The sequence below is a fragment of the Arachis duranensis genome, chromosome 9, assembly GCF_000817695.3.
Source record: "Arachis duranensis cultivar V14167 chromosome 9, aradu.V14167.gnm2.J7QH, whole genome shotgun sequence".
NCBI lineage: Eukaryota > Viridiplantae > Streptophyta > Magnoliopsida > Fabales > Fabaceae > Arachis > Arachis duranensis.
The window spans coordinates 102,771,245-102,786,122 of NC_029780.3; positions in this window are offsets into that span (position 1 = coordinate 102,771,245).

Sequence of the window (14,878 nt, forward strand, 5' to 3'; positions counted from 1 at the left end):
TTGTGCTATGATTGAAAACATGCTTCTTTGGCCCTAAATTTGCTAACTTTAATCCTCTATTATTACCATTCGATACCGTGATATGTGTGTTAAGTGATTTCAGAGTTTATAGGGCAGGAATGACTTAGAGAATGAAAAGGAAGCATGCAAAGGTGGAAGGAACACAAGAAATTGAAGAAATTGCTAAGCTGTCAGCCCTGACCTCTTCATATTCAATCAATCATAACTTGATCTATAGAGATCCAAATGAGGCGGTTCCAGTTGCGTTGGAAAGCTAACATTTGGGGTTCGAAATGATATATAATTTTCCATAGTTGCCTTGCTGTTAGGTGATGCGCACGCGCAAAGCACCTGTACGCGTGGATGGTGCGGCAGACAAGCGACGCGTACGCGTGCATGACGCGTACGCGTGACGGAGCGACGTGTTGTACGTATCAGAAATCGCTGGGGGTGATTTCTCATTCAAGGAGACACTTCTCATTCACATAATTTTAGGTTTCTTCTACTATTATTGTTCTAGCACTTTAGTTATCTATTCATAATTGTGATTTTCTTATTTTGCTAATTTAGTTTATGAACTCTTAATGTTAGATTCAATTTCTTGTTAATACAATTTGAGGTATTTTATGTTTATTGCTTCTTCCTTGAATTGTCCTCATTTATATTTACAATTGGTTGTTTAGATTTATTGTTCTCTTATTACTTTTCTATGCTTATATTTTATGCCTACCAAGTGTTTGACAAAATGCTTGGAAGGATGTTAGAGTAGGATTTTATGTTCTTGGCTTGGGATGGTAACTTAGGAACTCTTGAGTTACTAATGTCCAAGTAATTGATGATTGGGAGCCATTAAATCTAGTTCTCACTAATTGAATTGGTGGAGAGCTAGGACTTATGGATTTGGATTGATATAGCTCATTTAACTTTCCTTTACTACTAGTTAGAGGATGACTTAATGGGATTGATCCTTGCCAATTCTCATGTTGTGGTTAGGGATAAGGATAGAGATCCTTGACCACCAAACCTTGCCAAGACCTTTTTATCATTTGAATTTCCTTGCAATTTACTTTTCTTGTTTCCTATCTCAAAACCCCAAAGATACAACTCATAACCAATAACAAGAACACTTTTCTACAATTCCTTGAGAGACGACCCGATGTTTGAATACTTCGGTTATTATTTTTAGGGGTTTGTTTTAGTGACAACCAAACTTTTGTATGAAAGGATTATTGTTGGTTTAGGAACTATACTTTCAACGAGAATTTATTTGTGAAATTCTTTACCACACAAAAATCCATTCATCAAAATGGCGCCGCAGCCGAGGAATTGCAAACGTGTGCCTTATTATTGGTTATTGTAAATATTTGCTTTTTTCTTATTTGTTAGTTTTTTGTTAGTTTTAGGACTTTGTTGCTTATTTTTATTAGTTTTTGTTTTTATTTACTACTATGAATTCTCACCCCTTTGGCTATGAGTTTGGTTACAATCATGTTGTAGAAAGAGGAGATGACAATGAAAGCTTGCATCAAGGATGGGACAATCAAAGATGAGAGGAGCCACAAGGATTTGATCAACCCTCTTGGCAACAACCTCCACCCACTTACTATGAGCAAGAACCATTTCAAGGAGCATATCAATCCAATGGATATGGTGGACCCTCTTGTAGTTACCAACAAGCCCCACCATATGCCTATGAACCCCCTCCTCAACATAATTTTGAACCACCATACTCAGAAGCCCCTTACCACCAAACACCCCCATATGACCCTAATCTTTACCCACCATATCAAGAGCCTTATGAGCCATACGAACCATACTTAGAGCCACCCCCATTCCAACACAATTACTCCCAAAAACCACCACCTCAATATACACCACCTCCATATCCCTATCAAGATGAACCATCTCCATACTCTTATCAAGAGGAACCACCTTCGTATTATGAGCCTTTTCTCCTAACAAATGAACCCTCATATCCACCCCAACCTCCATTGGATAACAACACTCTTAGTGTTATTCACCAAAGACAAAAGACCATGGAGAACACACTTAACTCTACCTTAAACGGTCTGACCTCTGCTTTACAAGCTCTCACCTCACAGATTTGATCATTGAATACCCCCAACAATCAACCCTCAAGCTCTAGTGTACTTCTTTTTTAACCACATAATGATCTCTCCATCCTATCACCACCTCCATGGAAGAGCACCTACATTCATCAATCCAAGAGCAACACGATCTCAATTATGCTAGTGACATGGAACAAGAGAGAAGGGATCGTCTTAGGGACGTAATGGATCGGTTTCACGAATTCATACTTCAAAAGAAGCAAGAGGAGGCCCAAAAGGTAGAGGTAGGAGAGACCCTTGAAGATGAAGTAGTTGACGAATTAGTGAAGGTTGAATTTGATGCTGAGGAGGGTGTACAACCTCCAAGGCATATCATGGTTGAAGACTTTGAAAAGGTTGATCAAGAGATGAAGATTAAAGAAGACGAGGCACAACCTCCCATGCCCTTGGTAAGCAATGAAGAAGAGATTGAATTGGAAGAAAACTACCAAGAGGAAGAGGTTGAAGCTGAAGAAGCTCGAAAAGAGGTGGAAGAATTCAAAGAAGAGCACAAGGGAGTGGAGCTTGCAAGACTATTGGAAACACCTCTCCCAAAGCCATTACCATCTAATACAACATTCAAGTGGGTAAAATTCTTATCCTTAACCTTTACTTTCCCACTTGAATATGGTTTGCTTGAGACGGATGGTCAACTTAGAGCTCTTTGTGGCTTTAAGAGTAAGAGGGAGATGGTTAGTGGTAGGAGTTGTCATGCAAGATTTGATATGGTTGCGTGCTCTAAATTGAAGTACAAGGGTTGGTGTAGAGCTCAATTAAATGGTCTAGGAAGTTGTTTGGACGCTTCAGTGAGAATTCAAATTGCTTGCCACCTGGTTGGAACAATGATGATCAATAAGAAGACGGGTGCAAAAGCAAGGTTTGGGACCTCGAAATTCAGTCTAGCAATCAACACTCTTGGGGACTTGTCACTTGCTTTAACTTGCTTGAAGGCCCTTTGTGCCTAGTTTGGGATCCCGGAGGCTATTGGAATTACAAACATTGGTGGAGATTCCTGGATGAGTTAAAGCACAAGCCACCATGACAAGGAGCTCACAAAATGTCCAACTTAAGGACAATAACTAAAAGTGCTAGGTGGGAGACAACCCACCATGGTATGATCCTCCTTTTTCTTAGTTTTAATTTATTTCTATCAGTTTTAATTTCCAGTTCTGCATATTTCCTTTTATTTTGCATTAAAAAAAATAGAGCACATCCACACGCAAGAGCCTATGACGCGTACGCGTCGTGTGTATGCAAAAAGTTGCGCTGGAATGGCATTGGAATCGTGCATCTAGCACAACCAGTACGCGTGACCAACGCTTATGCGTCGCATGATCCTTTGCCATCCCACGCGTAAGCGCCAATGGCGCGTCCGTGTGCATGTGTAAATCGGCGTAATGCGTGTTTTGAACAGAGAGCTGCGCGAGAGTAATGATGGAACCGCGCATTTCGCACGATCATGGTCACGCGTATGCGTACTACACGCTTACACGTCCTTCACCTCTTTGCCCACCCACGTGTACGTGTGGGCGACGCCTGCAGGTCGACAGCACTGTGTAACTTACACCCAGCGCGCCGCCTGATTCTGTTTGCTTTTAATTTTCTTTTCTTTTCAAATCCTAATTCTTTTCTTTTCTTATTCTTTCTTCCTTTCTTCTCCTTTGACTTTTTATCCTTATTTTCTTTCATTTTTTTCCTCATTACATTTACATACTTTCATTTATTGCATTTTAACTTTGTGCATGTTTATATTTTCTTTTCTAAGTTTGTTATTTTTTCGTTGGTGTTAAATGTTCTTATTCAACTGTTGTATCTTTTCTCGTATTATTTTTGTGCTTAGTGACTTGTTTATATTGTTGGGTGGTATTATTTATCGATCAATGCTAATCTTTTATCACACTTGTATTCCATTTGCATTGATATGCACTTATATTGTTTTTCATTACCCACACTCTCTCCCCCATTATTGCAATTTTTGCACTATTCATATGCCATATGCTTTTACTGTTTTCTCACTTGCATGGTGTAGCTACCATGTAGTTGAGATCCTCATTATTTGGCATCAACCCACCCATATTCTATTTATTTTCCTATCTTTGTTTGTGGGTTACTCTTGTTCCTTTCTCTCTTCTTTCAGAATGGCCATCAAGAAAGAAAAAGGAAAAGCTTTTAAATGGGACGAACAACAAGTCCATCTACACAATCCATTAAAGAAAGAGTAGCAGTTATCACTCACAACCCCCATCCACTTGCACGTCTTTGCATGCACCGAGGACGGTGTAACCTTTATGTGTGGGGAGGTCGATACCGACTTCTGTGGGTTAGTTAGTTCCTTCTCAACACCAATATTTAATTTCCTATGTTAGTTCATTGTTGCATTTGCATGATTGATTGCATGTCTGTTAGATTTTGTGCATATTCTACCACTTCTTGGTTGAAATGATATCTTCTTTTTCAAGAAACTTTTTAGAGTATTTTACTAATTTGAACTAAAATTTTTGTTAAACTTGTTTGAAGATTTTTATTTGGAACATGGTTTTAGAGTTTGAACACACAAAATCAGTGAGATTTTGAGCCTTATTTGATTGGTTGTATTTTATCAACCAATGATTTATTTTGGTGTGTGTTGTTCTCTCTAAAATTGTGATCTTTGTCTTACTTAATTCTATATTTTCACTATTTGATGTATGCATGCACTTATATGATTGAGACCTTGTTTCACTGAGCTTACATACCCATATGGCCTTAACCTTTTCATTATCCTTTGTAAACCAATGTTGAGGCCAACTTATCCCATTTATTCTTTACTTTAGCATATCATTAACTCTAAGCGGAAAATAATAATGTCCTTAATTTGAATCCTTGATTAGCTTAGACTAGTGAGAGTGCTCATGAATTAAGTGTGGGGACATTGGGTTTGAAAATATTTGGTTTGGAAATTGGGTATTGTATACTTTTGGTGAATTTGTACAAGAGACAGTTGAGCACATATTCCTGCATTCAATCACTTAATCATATGAATTGAGAAAAAAAAAGAAAAGAAAAAAAATGATGAGAAAAAGATAAGAAAACAAAAAAAAACAATAAAATAATAAAATAATAAAACGGGACAAAATGCCCCAAGATAAATGGTGATAGTAATGCATATGTACTGTACTCAAAATATGAATTCATGAATATGTGGTAAGCACAGTTAATGGGCAGTTGGATTTTGCATTGTAATTACATGGATTGTTTTAGGTTAGGTGGTAAGTTTAGGTTAATCAAGGATTCGAATTTTAGTCCACTTGATCAAATACAATCCTACTTTGACCCTAACCCCATTACAATCCTTAAAAGACCTCTTGATATGTGTATTGGTGCATTAAACTTTTGTTGATTGGTAGAAGAAGAACAAGCCTTAGAAAGCAAGGTTAGTAGAGAATTGAGAGAATCGAACCTTAAACACCTGAGCGATTAGAGTGTATACACTTCCGGTGAGGGTTCGATGCCCGATTCTTTATTCCCGGCTTTCATGAGCTATTCTCTTCTACAAGTCTATTTGTACTTGAAGGGTTTATTTAATTTTCACCAAGTAGGTAAAAGCATTTTGCATTTAGCTGCATTCATACAAATAGGTTGCATTTCATACATCCTACCATTTTGCCTTCACTCTTTATAGCTTCTCTTGAGCTTAGCATGAGGACATGCTAATGTTTAAGTGTCGGAAGATTGCTAAACCACTATTTTACGATTTATCTTGTACTTAATTGAGTGGATTTTATCCATTATTCTCACACGTATTCATAGAAATCGCATGTTTTACATTTTCCTTTCTGATTTTGTGCTATGATTGAAAACATACTTCTTTGGCCCTAAATTTGCTAACTTTAATCCTATCTTATTACTATTTGATGCCGTGATATGTGTGTTAAGTGATTTCAGGATTTATAGGGCAGGAATGGCTTAGAGAATGGAAAGGAAGCATGCAAAAGTGGAAGGAACACAAGAAATTGAAGAAATTGCTAAGTTGTCAGCCCTGACCTCTTCGTATTCAATCAATCATAACTTGAGCTAAAGAGGTCCGAATGAGGTGGTTCTAGTTGCATTCGAAAGCTAACATTCGGGGCTTCGAAATGATATATAATTTGTCATAGTTGCCTTGCTGTTAAGCGACACGCACGCGCAAAGCACAGTATGCGTGGATGGTGCGGCAGACAAGCGACGCGTACGCGTGACGGAGCCACGTGCTGTACGTATCAGAAATCACTGGGGGCAATTTTTTTGGCCTAGTTTCAAGCCCGAAAACACTGATTAGAGGCTGCAGAGTGGCAGAATGAAGGAGACACTTCTCATTCACATAATTTTAGGTTTTAGATGTAATTTTCTAGAGAGAGAGAGGCTCTCTCCTCTCTCTAGGTTTCAGGGTTCTTAGTCTTATTTCTTCTTAATTTTAGATTTCTAATTTACTTTAATTTAGGTTTCTTCTACTATTATTGTTCTAGCACATTAGTTATCTATTCATCATTGTGATTTCCTTATTTTGATAATTTAGTTTATGAACTCTTCATGTTAGATTCAATTTTTTATTAATACAATTTGAGGTATTTTATGTTTATCGCTATTTCCTTCAATTATCCTCATTTATATTTACAATTGGTTGTTTAGATTTATTGTTCTCTTATTACTTTTTTATGCTTTTATTTTATGCCTACCAAGTGTTTGACAAAATGCTTGGAAGGATGTTAGAGTAGGATTTTATGTTCTTGGCTTGGGATGGTAACTTAGGAACTCTTGAGTTACTAATGTCCAAGTAATTGATAATTGGGAGCCATTAAATCTATTTCTCACTAATTGAATTGGTGGAGAGCTAGGATTTATGGATTTGGATTGATATAGCTCATTTAACTTTCCTTTACTACTAGTTAGAGGATGACTTAATAGGATTAATCCTTGCCAATTCTCATGTTGTGGTTAGTGATAAGGATAAAGATCCTTGACCACTAAACCTTGCCAATACCTTTTTATCATTTGAATTTCCTTGCAATTTACTTTTCTTGTTTCCTATCTCAAAACCCCAAAGATACAACTCATAACCAATAACAAGAACACTTCCCTATAATTCCTTGAGAGACAACTCGAGGTTTGAATACTTCGGTTATTATTTTTAGGGGTTTGTTTTAGTGACAACCAAATTTTTGTATGAAAGGATTATCGTTGGTTTAGGAACTATACTTTCAACGAGAATTTATTTGTGAAATTCTTTACCACACAAAAATCCGTTCATCACAACTCTTTGCAATACGCAAAGCACCTTGGTGTGCCGACATTGCAAATTAAAAGGCTGTAAGGTTCATCCCCAGGGAGTGCAATAAACAACAAGCTCGAAAACTCATACATGATGCTAAGTACTACTTGTGGGACGAACCATATCTTTCCAAAAGGTGCTCGAACGGTATAATTCGTTGTTGCATGTCTGAGGAAGAGACACAAAAAATCCTATGGCATTGCCATGGCTCATATTATGGAGGTCATTTTGGAGGTGAGCGAACAACCACCAAGGTCCTGTAGAGCGGTTTCTATTGACCAACACTTTTCAAGGACTCCTGGGAGTTTGTCCGCAACTGTGATAGTTGTCAATAGGCTGGAAACGTCCCTCATAATCACGAAATGCCTCAACAAGGGATCTTGGAAATTGAGTTATTTGATTTATGGGGCATAAACTTCATGGGCCCTTTTTCCACCCTTATATTTGAACACATACATCATTGTAGCAGTAGACTTTGTGTCTAAATGGCTTGAGACAATCGCATCACCCACTAATGACACCCGAGTGGTGATGAAATTCCTCTAGAAATACATTTTCAGCAGATTCGGCTTTCCAAGGACACTTATTAGTGATGGAGGAAGTCACTTTTGTAACAGAAAACTTACTCCATTTTGCATCGTTATGGCATTCGCCACAGAGTAGCAACCCCCTACCATCCGCAGACAAATGGGCAAGGTGAGGTCTTTAACAGGGAGCTCAACAGAATCTTGGAGAGAACAGTAAGCACCTCCAGGAAGGATTGGACAAGGAAACTTGATGGTGACCTCTGGGCATATAAAACAGCCTTCAAGAACCCTATTGGAATGTCGCCTTACCAGCTGGTCTATGGCAAAGAATGTCATTTACCCGTGGAACTGGAACACAGGGCCTACTGGGCAACCAAATTCCTCAACTTTGTGCCAAGGTTGTAGGAAAAATAGGTTGCTCCAGCTGAATGAGTTGGATGAATTCTGACAAGTTGCGTTCGACAATGCTAAAATTCACAAGGAAAGGGCCAAGAAATGGCACGATAAAAGATATCTTCCAGAGTCTTCGAGCCAGGCCAGAAGGTTTTACTCTTGAATTCCAAACTCAAGCTCTTCCGTGGGAAGCTAAAGTCATGATGGATGGGACCTTTTGTGGTCACTAATGTATCACCTTATGGTCGTATAGAGCTCCAAGGTAGACACTCTAATGAGAGATTTACAGTGAATGGATAGAGAGTCAAGCATTACCTAGGGGATAACCTTGAGCAAGAAAGCTCCATACTGCTGCTAACATGACAGTAGTAAGGTCAAGCTATTGACAGTAAAGAAGCGCTTGTTGGGAGGCAACCCAACCATAAGTAGTGTACTATTGTTTCTCTCTTTTGTTTATTCTCATTTAAATTCATTTTTAGTTCATTTCCTATTAAATTTCACAGTTTTCCTTTGCTTTTTAACATTTGTGATCATGTGCAGCACTTAGAACAGTGACAGAGGCATTTAGAGCTGCAAACAGAACACTTTGGGGAGAACCCCTTACTAGCATTGAACGCCAGACAAGGAGGGAGATGGGCATTCAATGCTCATTGAGGAGAGCATTGCTGGTGTTGAACGCCAGACCGGGAGCAGTCTAGGCGTTCAATGCCCCTAAAAGAGACATCACTGGCATTGAACGCCAGAATAGGACCAATTTGGACATTCAATGCCCTCTATGGCGCAGCTAGAGCTATCAATTTGGTCCCCTTTGGGCATTCAACACCCATTCTTAGCGTTGAACGTCCATCCATTCCAAAAAAAATTTAGATCCCCCCGACGTTCAATGCCAAACCTGGGTGTTGAACGCCCAGGAGGGGGAGAGGGAGGGGCAAAATTTGAATGTGCAAGGGAGGAAGGAGGGGCTGACTTTTTTCAAACCATATATTTTTATCAATCATATCTACACATCATACGTTCTTTTATTTTAATTTGTATTTCACAAAATTAAACCCATTTTTTTCATATCTCTTTCAACAACTTATTCTACAATCTTATATTTTCAAATCATATCTCTTTCATTTAAAATATTTTTCAAATCTTTTATAATTTAAAGAAATTTTAATCGTATCTTCCTTATCTTTAATATTATCTTTTCAATTTAAATCTGCATATCTTCTCCTATCTCCTTTTAATTTAAAATTTGAAACCACACCCTTCCTCCTTCTACTTAAACATTTGACCATCTATCTCCCTCACACGCCCTCCTTCATCTAGCATACGCTTCCCTCTTCCTTTTCTTTTTGCTCGGGACGAGCAAAAATTTTAAGTTTGGTGTGGAAAACGCTTTTCTCTTTTACTTATTCACAATCCATGGCTCTAAAGAGTGGAAGACCTACCTCAAGAAACAAGAAAGAAAGTGCTCCACCAACAACTACCTATAGACCTTACAGATTCTATTCCAAGCTTCATGAGGAACACTACTATAATCTAGTGAGCAAGAAGACAATGATTCTGGAAGTCAAGTTCCAATTGAAAGATGATGAATACCCAGAAATCCAAGACCAAATTCAAATGAGGGATTGAGAAACTCTGGCCAACCCTGTAACAAATGTTGGAATAATAAGAGTCTAAGAGTTTTATGCAAATCTGTGGATGACAGATAAACAAAAGAAAGAGGGACAAGGATTCCACACATGGCGTACCATGGTCCGAGGAAAGACTCTATATTTTGATCTGAATAGAGTAAGGGAGGTTTTCAAACTACCCCTATAAAATGATGACCCTGACTCTTTTATACAAGTTAATCCGAGGCTAGATCAAGTCCTTGAGGACATATGTCTGCCCGAAACTCAGTGGATAATTGACAAGAAAGGTCAACCAAACTAACTGAGGAGAATGAATCTCAAGCCGGTTGCTAGAGGATGGCTGAACTTCATTGGGCGTTTCATACTCCCCACTAGCAACCGTTCTAAAGTTACTATGAGGCGAGCAGTGATGTCCACTACATCATGTTGAGCAATAAAATGGAAGTTCACTAGCTAATCCCCTGTGAGTTGTACAAATTTGCAAACAAGACCTCAACTCAAGCTAAGCTGGTTTTTCCACACCTCATCTCTCGCTTGTGTGGTGAAGCAGGAGCCCTGATTGATAGAGACACATACATCCCAATAGACAGCCCAATCACCAAAGAGAGTATGGAGTACACCAGGGGACCAGCTCCAGACAAGATTCAGTAGTCAGTTGACCCTCCTAAGAGGAAGACGCCTGAGTAGCCTCAAGAACAGAGTATCCCTCCAATTGAATATTGGACTCAACTGGCAGCATCCGTTGAACAGTTACAATCTACTATGGACCATTGAGAGAGGAGAAAAAGGACCAGTCTAGCATACTTCATAAGATGGATGAAGAACAAGAGAAGTAGGGGCGAGAATTAGAGGAGCTGAAGCACCAGAAAGTATCTTCTGGAGAGAGCAGTGACCACCATAATTAAGGTGGTTAAGTTTCACCCCCTGTCCAGTTCCTATTTCAGTATTCTAATTCCTGTTTTTCATATTTAATATTACATGATCACTAGTAGGATTTTTTTATTTTCTAGTAATTAATTTTTATTTTTTTCAATTAAGTATAAGATATTCCACTTATCACTCCATTAAGCTTGAATAAAATTCATTTTTTTAGAAGCAGTAAAATACAAGAATTCTTGAGTTAATTATGATTCATTCCTTCTAATTCAAAGAGTGGTGGCCTTGCATTGATTTTCTGAATGTATGAATTAATTGGGCATAATTGTCTTGAAGTTGAGGGTGTTGGCTTTTGAAAGAACAGTGAATTTAAGAAAGTATTATTGGTTCTCAGAAAAATTCAAATTATTTATTCTTGAAGCAAAAGAAACAGCAAGAAAAAATATATTTATAAATAAATATATATATATATATAAATTTCGAAAGAAGACCAAGAAAAGGATCCAAGGCTTTGAGCATCAATGGTTAGGAGGGTCAAAAATTGGCCTAAAAAGCTCAATTAAGTTGCTATTATATGCTTGTGGTGTGAAGGTGTCAAGTAAAAAGTTTGAGACTAAACAGTTAAAGTAGTGATCCAAAGCTAAAGAGTACGCTTAAGAACTCTTGGCACCACTGTCTGGGAATTTAAGCAAAGTTGAATTCGAATCCAAAGTGTTCCCCCAGTTAAGTGCCTATGGCGTTTATGTAGCCAGTGGTAATATGGAAAAACAAAGCGCTTAAAGTCACGGCTAGGCTCAAAAGGTGCAAGGCACCAAAAAAAAGATGTGTTCAAGAATAAAGAAAAGCTAAAAGAAGGGAATCAATAATATCATCCGGATTCTAGTTCCAAGGGATGCCAATACTTCTGAGCTTCAAAGGAAAGTGAGATGCCAAAACTGTTCAAAAGTAAAGAGCTAATAGCTTTATTCAAGTATTTGGAACTGAGCTTCATTGACAACTCTAAGACTTATAGTATCTTTCTCTTCTTTTTAGTCCTATTTGTTTTTGGTTACTTGAGGACAAGCAACAGTTTAAGTTTGGTGTTCTGATGGGCGGATATTTTATACCCTTTTGGCACTATTTTCTTAGTATTTTTAGTTATATTTTATTAAGTTTTATTGTGTTTTAGTGAAACTTTCACATTTTGGATGCTAATTTGAGATTATGTTTTTCTTATGATTTCATATAATTTTTGGGTGAAATTGGCAAGTTTTGGCAAAGTCTGATTCAGAGGCAAAGAAAGAAGTGTAGATGTTGTCAATTCTTGACCTCCATACATTCAAACGAGAATTTCTGGAGTTACAAAGGTTCAATTGACATGATCTCCATGGAGTTAGAAAGCTAACTTTCAGGGCTTTCTAGCAATATATAATGGTTTATAATTTTTTTTAATTAGAATGCCCAACTTACCCCATTTCTGGCGTTCAACGCCCAAGAAGGACTAACGCTAGCGTTAAATGCCCAGACCAGCGTTCAATGCCACCAAGGAAGCACAAGGAAGCGCATTTACCCTCCTAATGAGCGTTCAACACCCACTCCTCCAAGTTGGATGCCAAGCTCAATCCAAACACTCACTAAGTGGGCCCAAAAGTGGATTTTTGCACATTTAGCTTAGTCTATTTTATTTTTGTAATTTTTAATTATTATTAATATCTTTTTAGGTCTAGTTATTAGTATATATAGAAGGAAGATCACTCTTATTAAGGATCTTCATTTTCTTCTTACCTATCATACATTATTTCTATTTTCTCTATACATTATGAGCAACTAAATCTCCTAGGTTAAGGATATGGGCTCTGCTCATTCCTATAGATTAATATCATTGCTTTTCTAATTTAATATATGTCTGATTCTATTCTATGATGTATTTTCATTCTTCATCCTTATGAATCTGGGGTGGAACGAGAGTATGACCCCTTATTCTACATGAGCTCGTGCAAAGCCTTAGCCGGATAGCATTGAGCTACAACTTGAGAATATATCACAGGTTCCAAGAGAGTATCTGGGCTAATTGGGATATGTGACATAAAATCTCATTAGTCATGGGTAATTGAGGTCTCTGTGGCGCCAAGGTTGGAATATTGAGCATCATTCTATGATCCGGAAGATCCGACCTTGTCTGTGGCTTTTTGAGTAGGATCACCAGAGATTGAATGTGTGAGCTTCACCCTCATTCACGTTGGATGACCATCAGCACCGGCGTTTGATGTGGATCAGAGGAGATTAATGACCACTATCCCCGGCTTTAATCACTTACAGCCTTGCCATTGAATGAATTACTCATTGTTAAAGTAGTCAGTAAGAAGTGTTAATCCGGAGGAATAAGTATCTCCAAGGCTTTAACTGATTTCCTATCATTGTTTCTACGTGTTTTCATTATTGTTTTATTTATACGCCTACAACAACAACAATCAACTTTCTATTCGCCTGACTAAGATCTGCAAGATAACCAATGCTTGTTCAATCCAATAATCCTCGTGGAATTGACCCTCATTCACTTGAGGTATTACTTGGACGACCCGGTGCACTTTCCGGTTCCAGAAAAGTTGTTGAGATATCTTTTTTAGATGGGTAGGAGATATCTTAGGAAGTAGTTAATTATTCAGATAAGTAAGGCTGAACTACTTTCGTTGCGCCTGACCTCTATGAGGTCAGGTAGGAGTAGTGGAGGCCACCTTTATGGGGTGGACTTTTATTCTTTTTAGGCCTAGCTTTATTTTGAGCCAGGGTATGAATATCTTCATTCCTGAGTTTGTTCATACGTGTGTGGCCGCTCATTTATCTCAACATCTTCATTTTGCTACAATTAACTTATATTCATTTTCACCCTTTTACTACCCAATACTCTGTTCCATATAAAATAGTCGGTATAACGGCAGTGCGATAAAATTTTTCTTTAAGTTAAAGGTAACTTTTTTTGTCTCATAAAACCAAAGGCACTCTGTCAGGTTGACAAGCCCGTTTATATCCGATGTTTTACATCTTCCTCAATTTTTTCATTATCATGTATAATACATCCAAGATACTTTGAATATTTTACTTTCAGTAGGATTTTCAATTTTTACTTATGTATTATTGTTTTTCCCTCACCTTCCAAACTTGCATTCTACATATATCGTCTTGCTGTAACTTTTACGCAAATCGTACCCTTCTAAAACTCCTCTCCACAACTCTAGTTTCTAATTAAATCTTGTCTTATTTCTCCCATAAAGATGATGCCATCCGGAAAAATGTATGCACCATGGTACTGATTCCTGGATTTGCTCAATAAACATCTCCAAAACCAATATGATGAGATATGAGCTTAGAGATTATCGTTGGTACAATATTGCACCAATAAAAAACTCCTCTATCACACCACCTTAAGTCTTCACACTAGTTGTAACCTCATCGTACATATCCTTAATTGCATGAATATATGTGATGATTACTCTCTTCTTTTCCAAGACCTTCCATAGAACTTCTCTTGGTACATATCACCTTCCATAAACCTTCCGAGACTTGTGCCTCTTGTCTCATCTTTTGTTCTATTATTCTCTTCCAAACTTCATGGTATGACTCATGAGCTTGATTTTCCTTATTTTATATAATTTTGTATATCTTCCTTATTCATGTAAATAGAGATCAAGGTGCTTTTCTTTCACGTATCTAATATCTTCTTGAACACTAGGATCTTATTAAAAATTTTGATTAACTAATAGACGCTCTTTCCTCCTAAGTCTCTCGATACTTCAATTGGAATATCATCTGGTCCAACTGCCCTTATACTCTTCATCTGTTTTAGAGTCTCTTTTATTTTGAAAGGGATAAGTACTTTTTTCGTCCCCAAGGTCTGGGGTCAAAATCAAAATCGTCCCCGACCTTTTTTTGTTATTAAAATCATCCTCAATGTTTAAAAATGATTTAAAATCATCCTTTCCCGAATGTTTGAACCAAAATACCCTTAACTATTAATAAAAATTAAAAATAATATTAAAAAAAAACCACCCCCACCCCATTTCTTCGTCTCTCTCCTTCCTCTCC